Below are 9047 nucleotides of genomic sequence, written 5' to 3'. Positions count from 1 at the left end.
AGTATACAAAGAAAGTACCCGGGGTGTAAACTCATTTCCCGAACGATTTTTAAAATTATTTTTTCACCACTAAAACGCAAGAGACTTGTAGTTTTCAGAAATATTTTCATTTTTGATGAGACGCTGAATAAAAGAAGTTTAATCGCCGGCAAACGAAAACCTGCGATTTACCGTAAATCCCGGACTCGGCCCGTATAGTCAAAAGTATACAAAGAAAGTACCCGGGGTGTAAACTCATTTCCCGAACGATTTTTAAAATTATTTTTTCACCACTAAAACGCATGAGACTTGTAGTTTTCAGAAATGTTTTCATTTTTGATGAGACGCTTAATGAAAGTGGTTTAATCGCCAGCAAACGAAAATCCGCGATTTCCCGTAAATGCCGGGTTCGGTCCATATAGTCGAATGTATACAAAGAAAGTACCCTGTGAGTAAACCCATTTCCAAAACGATTTTTTACATTATTTTTTCACCACTAAAACGCATGAGACTTGTAGTTTTCAAAAATGTTTTCATTTTTGATGAGACGCTGAATAAAAGAAGTTTAATCGCCGGCAAACGAAAACCTGCGATTTCCCGTAAATCCCGGACTCGGCCCGTATAGTCAAAAGTATACAAAGAAAGTACCCGGGGTGTAAACTCATTTCCTGAACGATTTTTCAAATTATTATTTCACCACTAAAGCCCACGAGACTTGTAGTTTTTAAAAATGTTTTCATTTTTGATGAGACGCTGAATAAAAGAAGTTTAATCGCCGGCAAACGAAAACCCGCGACTTCCCGTAAATCCCGGACTCGGCCCGTATACTCAAAAGTATACAAAGAAAGTACCCAGGGAGTAAACTCATTTCCCGAACGATTTTTTAAATTATTTTTTCACCACTAAAACGCATGAGAATTGTAGTTTTCAAAAATGTTTTCATTTTTGATGAGACGCTGAATAAAAGAAGTTTAATCGCCGGCAAACGAGAACCTGGGATTTCCCGTAAATCCCGGACTCGGCCCGTATAGTCAAAAGTATACAAAGAAAGTACGCGGGGTGTAAACTCATTTCCCGAACGATTTTTTAAATTATTTTTTCACCACCAAAACGCATGAGACTTGTAGTTTTCAGAAATGTTTTCATTTTTGATGAGACGCTTAATGAAAGTGGTTTAATCGCCGGCAAACGAAAATCCGCGATTTCCCGTAAATCCCGGGTTCGGCCCGTATAGTCGAATGTATACAAAGAAAGTACCCTGTGAGAAAACCCATTTCCAAAACGATTTTTTAAATTATCTTTTCACCACTAAAACGCATGAGACTTGTAGTTTTCAAAAATGTTCTCATTTTTGATGAGACGCTGAATAAAAGAAGTTTAATCGCCGGCAAACAAAAATCCGCGATTTCCCGTAAATCCCGGACTCGGCCCGTATAGTCAAAAGTATACAAAGAAAGTACCCAGGGAGTAAACTCATTTCCCGAACGATTTTTTAAATTATTTTTTCACCACTAAAACCTATGAGACTTGTAGTTTTCAAAAATGTTTTCCTTTTTGATGAGACGCCTAAAGAAAGAGGTTTAATCGCCGGCAAACGAAATCCCGCGTTTTCCCGTAAATCCGGGGCTTGGCCCGTATAGTCAAAAGTATACAAAGAAAGTACCCAGGGAGTAAACTTATTTCCCGAACGATTTTTTAAATTATTTTTTCACCACTAAAACGCATGAGACTTGTAGTTTTTAAAAATGTTTTCATTTTTGATGAGACGCTGAATAAAAGAAGTTTAATCGCCGGCAAACGAAAACCTGCGATTTCCCGTAAATCCCGGACTCGGCCGTATAGTCAAAAGTATACAAAGAAAGTACCCAGGGTGTAAACTCATTTCCCGAACGATTTTTTAAATTATTTTTTCACCACTAAAACGCATGAGACTTGTAGTTTTCAAAAATGTTTTCATTTTTGATGAGACGCTGAATATAAGAAGTTTAATCGCCGGCAAACGTAAACCTGCGACTTCCCGTAAATCCCGGACTCGGCCCGTATAATCAAAAGTATACAAGGAAAGTACCCAGTGAGTAAAGTTATTTCCCGAACGAATTTTTAAATTATTTTTTCACCACTAAATCGCATGAGACTTGTAGTTTTTAAAAATGTTTTCATTTTTGATGAGACGCTGAATAAAAGAAGTTTTATCGCCGGCAAACGAAAACCTGCGATTTCCCGTAAATCCCGGACTCGGCCCTTATAGTCAAAAGTATACAAAGAAAGTATCCAGGGTGTAAACTCATTTCCCGAACGATTTTTTAAATTATTTTTTCACCACTATAACGCATGAGACTTGTAGTTTTCAAAAATGTTTTCATTTTTGATGAGACGCTGAATAAAAGAAGTTTAATCGCCAGCAGACGAAAACCTGCGATTTCCCGTAAATCCCGGACTCAGCCCGTATAGTCAAAAGTGTACAAAGAAAGTACCCAGGGAGTAAACTCATTTCCCAAACGATTTTTCAAATTATTTTTTCACCACTAAAGCCCATGAGACTTGTAGTTTTTAAAAATGTTTTCATTTTTGATGAGACGCTGAATAAAAGAAGTTTAATCACCGGCAAACGAAAACCCGTGACTTCCCGTAAATCCTGGACCCGGCCCGTATAGTAAAAAGTATACAAAGAAAATACCCAGGGAGTAAACTCATTTCCCGAACGATTTTTTAAATTATTTTTTCACCACTAAAACGCATGAGACTTGTAGTTTTCAAAAATGTTTTTATTTTTGATTAGACGCTGAATAAAAGAAGTTTAATCGCCGGCAAACGAAAACCTGCGATTTCCCGTAAATCCCGGACTCGGCCCGTATAGTCAAAAGTATACAAAGAAAGTACCCGGGGTGTAAACTCATTTCCCGAACGATTTTTTAAATTATTTTTTTACCACTAAAACGCATGAGACTTGTAGTTTTCAGAAATAATTTCATTTTTGATGAGACGCTTAATGAAAGTGGTTTAATCGCCGGCAAACGAAAACCCGCGATTTCCCGTAAATCCCGGGCTTGGCCCGTATAGTCGAATGTATACAAAGAAAGTACCCTGTGAGTAAACAACTTTCCAAAACGATTTTTTAAATTATCTTTTCACCACTGAAACGCATGAGACTTGTAGTTTTCAAAAATGTTTTCATTTTTGATGAGACGCTGAATAAAAGAAGTTTAATCGCCGGCAAACGAAAACCTGCGATTTCCCGTAAATCCCGGACTCGGCCGTATAGTCAAAAGTATACAAAGAAAGTACCCAGGGTGTAAACTCATTTCCCGAACGATTTTTTAAATTATTTTTTCACCACTAAAACGCATGAGACTTGTAGTTTTCAAAAATGTTTTCATTTTTGATGAGACGCTGAATATAAGAAGTTTAATCGCCGGCAAACGTAAACCTGCGACTTCCCGTAAATCCCGGACTCAGCCCGTATAATCAAAAGTATACAAGGAAAGTACCCAGTGAGTAAACTTATTTCCCGAACGAATTTTTAAATTATTTTTTCACCACTAAAACGCATGAGACTTGTAGTTTTTAAAAATGTTTTCATTTTTGATGAGACGCTGAATAAAAGAAGTTTTATCGCCGGCAAACGAAAACCTGCGATTTCCCGTAAATCCCGGACTCGGCCCGTATAGTCAAAAGTATACAAAGAAAGTACCCAGGGAGTAAACTCATTTCCCAAACGATTTTTCAAATTATTTTTTTACCACTAAAGCCCATGAGACTTGTAGTTTTTAAAAATGTTTTCATTTTTGATGAGACGCTGAATAAAAGAAGTGTAATCGCCGGCAAACGAAAACCCGCGACTTCCTGTAAATCCTGGACCCGGCCCGTATAGTAAAAAGTATACAAAGAAAATACCCAGGGAGTAAAGGTTAGGGTTAGGGTTAGGGTTAGGGTTAGGGTTAGGGTTAGGGTTAGGGTTAGGGTTAGGGTTAGGGTTAGGGTTAGGGTTAGGGTTAGGGTTAGGGTTAGGGTTAGGGTTAGGGTTAGGGTTAGGGTTAGGGTTAGGGTTAGGGTTAGGGTTAGGGTTAGGGTTAGGGTTAGGGTTAGGGTTAGGGTTAGGGTTAGGGTTAGGGTTAGGGTTAGGGTTAGGGTTAGGGTTAGGGTTAGGGTTAGGGTTAGGGTTAGGGTTAGGGTTAGGGTTAGGGTTAGGGTTAGGGTTAGGGTTAGGGTTAGGGTTAGGGTTAGGGTTAGGGTTAGGGTTAGGGTTAGGGTTAGGGTTAGGGTTAGGGTTAGGGTTAGGGTTAGGGTTAGGGTTAGGGTTAGGGTTAGGGTTAGGGTTAGGGTTAGGGTTAGGGTTAGGGTTAGGGTTAGGGTTAGGGTTAGGGTTAGGGTTAGGGTTAGGGTTAGGGTTAGGGTTAGGGTTAGGGTTAGGGTTAGGGTTAGGGTTAGGGTTAGGGTTAGGGTTAGGGTTAGGGTTAGGGTTAGGGTTAGGGTTAGGGTTAGGGTTAGGGTTAGGGTTAGGGTTAGGGTTAGGGTTAGGGTTAGGGTTAGGGTTAGGGTTAGGGTTAGGGTTAGGGTTAGGGTTAGGGTTAGGGTTAGGGTTAGGGTTAGGGTTAGGGTTAGGGTTAGGGTTAGGGTTAGGGTTAGGGTTAGGGTTAGGGTTAGGGTTAGGGTTAGGGTTAGGGTTAGGGTTAGGGTTAGGGTTAGGGTTAGGGTTAGGGTTAGGGTTAGGGTTAGGGTTAGGGTTAGGGTTAGGGTTAGGGTTAGGGTTAGGGTTAGGGTTAGGGTTAGGGTTAGGGTTAGGGTTAGGGTTAGGGTTAGGGTTAGGGTTAGGGTTAGGGTTAGGGTTAGGGTTAGGGTTAGGGTTAGGGTTAGGGTTAGGGTTAGGGTTAGGGTTAGGGTTAGGGTTAGGGTTAGGGTTAGGGTTAGGGTTAGGGTTAGGGTTAGGGTTAGGGTTAGGGTTAGGGTTAGGGTTAGGGTTAGGGTTAGGGTTAGGGTTAGGGTTAGGGTTAGGGTTAGGGTTAGGGTTAGGGTTAGGGTTAGGGTTAGGGTTAGGGTTAGGGTTAGGGTTAGGGTTAGGGTTAGGGTTAGGGTTAGGGTTAGGGTTAGGGTTAGGGTTAGGGTTAGGGTTAGGGTTAGGGTTAGGGTTAGGGTTAGGGTTAGGGTTAGGGTTAGGGTTAGGGTTAGGGTTAGGGTTAGGGTTAGGGTTAGGGTTAGGGTTAGGGTTAGGGTTAGGGTTAGGGTTAGGGTTAGGGTTAGGGTTAGGGTTAGGGTTAGGGTTAGGGTTAGGGTTAGGGTTAGGGTTAGGGTTAGGGTTAGGGTTAGGGTTAGGGTTAGGGTTAGGGTTAGGGTTAGGGTTAGGGTTAGGGTTAGGGTTAGGGTTAGGGTTAGGGTTAGGGTTAGGGTTAGGGTTAGGGTTAGGGTTAGGGTTAGGGTTAGGGTTAGGGTTAGGGTTAGGGTTAGGGTTAGGGTTAGGGTTAGGGTTAGGGTTAGGGTTAGGGTTAGGGTTAGGGTTAGGGTTAGGGTTAGGGTTAGGGTTAGGGTTAGGGTTAGGGTTAGGGTTAGGGTTAGGGTTAGGGTTAGGGTTAGGGTTAGGGTTAGGGTTAGGGTTAGGGTTAGGGTTAGGGTTAGGGTTAGGGTTAGGGTTAGGGTTAGGGTTAGGGTTAGGGTTAGGGTTAGGGTTAGGGTTAGGGTTAGGGTTAGGGTTAGGGTTAGGGTTAGGGTTAGGGTTAGGGTTAGGGTTAGGGTTAGGGTTAGGGTTAGGGTTAGGGTTAGGGTTAGGGTTAGGGTTAGGGTTAGGGTTAGGGTTAGGGTTAGGGTTAGGGTTAGGGTTAGGGTTAGGGTTAGGGTTAGGGTTAGGGTTAGGGTTAGGGTTAGGGTTAGGGTTAGGGTTAGGGTTAGGGTTAGGGTTAGGGTTAGGGTTAGGGTTAGGGTTAGGGTTAGGGTTAGGGTTAGGGTTAGGGTTAGGGTTAGGGTTAGGGTTAGGGTTAGGGTTAGGGTTAGGGTTAGGGTTAGGGTTAGGGTTAGGGTTAGGGTTAGGGTTAGGGTTAGGGTTAGGGTTAGGGTTAGGGTTAGGGTTAGGGTTAGGGTTAGGGTTAGGGTTAGGGTTAGGGTTAGGGTTAGGGTTAGGGTTAGGGTTAGGGTTAGGGTTAGGGTTAGGGTTAGGGTTAGGGTTAGGGTTAGGGTTAGGGTTAGGGTTAGGGTTAGGGTTAGGGTTAGGGTTAGGGTTAGGGTTAGGGTTAGGGTTAGGGTTAGGGTTAGGGTTAGGGTTAGGGTTAGGGTTAGGGTTAGGGTTAGGGTTAGGGTTAGGGTTAGGGTTAGGGTTAGGGTTAGGGTTAGGGTTAGGGTTAGGGTTAGGGTTAGGGTTAGGGTTAGGGTTAGGGTTAGGGTTAGGGTTAGGGTTAGGGTTAGGGTTAGGGTTAGGGTTAGGGTTAGGGTTAGGGTTAGGGTTAGGGTTAGGGTTAGGGTTAGGGTTAGGGTTAGGGTTAGGGTTAGGGTTAGGGTTAGGGTTAGGGTTAGGGTTAGGGTTAGGGTTAGGGTTAGGGTTAGGGTTAGGGTTAGGGTTAGGGTTAGGGTTAGGGTTAGGGTTAGGGTTAGGGTTAGGGTTAGGGTTAGGGTTAGGGTTAGGGTTAGGGTTAGGGTTAGGGTTAGGGTTAGGGTTAGGGTTAGGGTTAGGGTTAGGGTTAGGGTTAGGGTTAGGGTTAGGGTTAGGGTTAGGGTTAGGGTTAGGGTTAGGGTTAGGGTTAGGGTTAGGGTTAGGGTTAGGGTTAGGGTTAGGGTTAGGGTTAGGGTTAGGGTTAGGGTTAGGGTTAGGGTTAGGGTTAGGGTTAGGGTTAGGGTTAGGGTTAGGGTTAGGGTTAGGGTTAGGGTTAGGGTTAGGGTTAGGGTTAGGGTTAGGGTTAGGGTTAGGGTTAGGGTTAGGGTTAGGGTTAGGGTTAGGGTTAGGGTTAGGGTTAGGGTTAGGGTTAGGGTTAGGGTTAGGGTTAGGGTTAGGGTTAGGGTTAGGGTTAGGGTTAGGGTTAGGGTTAGGGTTAGGGTTAGGGTTAGGGTTAGGGTTAGGGTTAGGGTTAGGGTTAGGGTTAGGGTTAGGGTTAGGGTTAGGGTTAGGGTTAGGGTTAGGGTTAGGGTTAGGGTTAGGGTTAGGGTTAGGGTTAGGGTTAGGGTTAGGGTTAGGGTTAGGGTTAGGGTTAGGGTTAGGGTTAGGGTTAGGGTTAGGGTTAGGGTTAGGGTTAGGGTTAGGGTTAGGGTTAGGGTTAGGGTTAGGGTTAGGGTTAGGGTTAGGGTTAGGGTTAGGGTTAGGGTTAGGGTTAGGGTTAGGGTTAGGGTTAGGGTTAGGGTTAGGGTTAGGGTTAGGGTTAGGGTTAGGGTTAGGGTTAGGGTTAGGGTTAGGGTTAGGGTTAGGGTTAGGGTTAGGGTTAGGGTTAGGGTTAGGGTTAGGGTTAGGGTTAGGGTTAGGGTTAGGGTTAGGGTTAGGGTTAGGGTTAGGGTTAGGGTTAGGGTTAGGGTTAGGGTTAGGGTTAGGGTTAGGGTTAGGGTTAGGGTTAGGGTTAGGGTTAGGGTTAGGGTTAGGGTTAGGGTTAGGGTTAGGGTTAGGGTTAGGGTTAGGGTTAGGGTTAGGGTTAGGGTTAGGGTTAGGGTTAGGGTTAGGGTTAGGGTTAGGGTTAGGGTTAGGGTTAGGGTTAGGGTTAGGGTTAGGGTTAGGGTTAGGGTTAGGGTTAGGGTTAGGGTTAGGGTTAGGGTTAGGGTTAGGGTTAGGGTTAGGGTTAGGGTTAGGGTTAGGGTTAGGGTTAGGGTTAGGGTTAGGGTTAGGGTTAGGGTTAGGGTTAGGGTTAGGGTTAGGGTTAGGGTTAGGGTTAGGGTTAGGGTTAGGGTTAGGGTTAGGGTTAGGGTTAGGGTTAGGGTTAGGGTTAGGGTTAGGGTTAGGGTTAGGGTTAGGGTTAGGGTTAGGGTTAGGGTTAGGGTTAGGGTTAGGGTTAGGGTTAGGGTTAGGGTTAGGGTTAGGGTTAGGGTTAGGGTTAGGGTTAGGGTTAGGGTTAGGGTTAGGGTTAGGGTTAGGGTTAGGGTTAGGGTTAGGGTTAGGGTTAGGGTTAGGGTTAGGGTTAGGGTTAGGGTTAGGGTTAGGGTTAGGGTTAGGGTTAGGGTTAGGGTTAGGGTTAGGGTTAGGGTTAGGGTTAGGGTTAGGGTTAGGGTTAGGGTTAGGGTTAGGGTTAGGGTTAGGGTTAGGGTTAGGGTTAGGGTTAGGGTTAGGGTTAGGGTTAGGGTTAGGGTTAGGGTTAGGGTTAGGGTTAGGGTTAGGGTTAGGGTTAGGGTTAGGGTTAGGGTTAGGGTTAGGGTTAGGGTTAGGGTTAGGGTTAGGGTTAGGGTTAGGGTTAGGGTTAGGGTTAGGGTTAGGGTTAGGGTTAGGGTTAGGGTTAGGGTTAGGGTTAGGGTTAGGGTTAGGGTTAGGGTTAGGGTTAGGGTTAGGGTTAGGGTTAGGGTTAGGGTTAGGGTTAGGGTTAGGGTTAGGGTTAGGGTTAGGGTTAGGGTTAGGGTTAGGGTTAGGGTTAGGGTTAGGGTTAGGGTTAGGGTTAGGGTTAGGGTTAGGGTTAGGGTTAGGGTTAGGGTTAGGGTTAGGGTTAGGGTTAGGGTTAGGGTTAGGGTTAGGGTTAGGGTTAGGGTTAGGGTTAGGGTTAGGGTTAGGGTTAGGGTTAGGGTTAGGGTTAGGGTTAGGGTTAGGGTTAGGGTTAGGGTTAGGGTTAGGGTTAGGGTTAGGGTTAGGGTTAGGGTTAGGGTTAGGGTTAGGGTTAGGGTTAGGGTTAGGGTTAGGGTTAGGGTTAGGGTTAGGGTTAGGGTTAGGGTTAGGGTTAGGGTTAGGGTTAGGGTTAGGGTTAGGGTTAGGGTTAGGGTTAGGGTTAGGGTTAGGGTTAGGGTTAGGGTTAGGGTTAGGGTTAGGGTTAGGGTTAGGGTTAGGGTTAGGGTTAGGGTTAGGGTTAGGGTTAGGGTTAGGGTTAGGGTTAGGGTTAGGGTTAGGGTTAGGGTTAGGGTTAGGGTTAGGGTTAGGGTTAGGGTTAGGGTTAGGGTTAGGGTTAGGGTTAGGGTTAGGGTTAGGG

The sequence above is a fragment of the Hydractinia symbiolongicarpus genome, chromosome 2 (genome assembly GCF_029227915.1).
Source record: "Hydractinia symbiolongicarpus strain clone_291-10 chromosome 2, HSymV2.1, whole genome shotgun sequence".
Lineage (NCBI taxonomy): Eukaryota > Metazoa > Cnidaria > Hydrozoa > Anthoathecata > Hydractiniidae > Hydractinia > Hydractinia symbiolongicarpus.
This window is presented reverse-complemented; position numbering follows the sequence as displayed.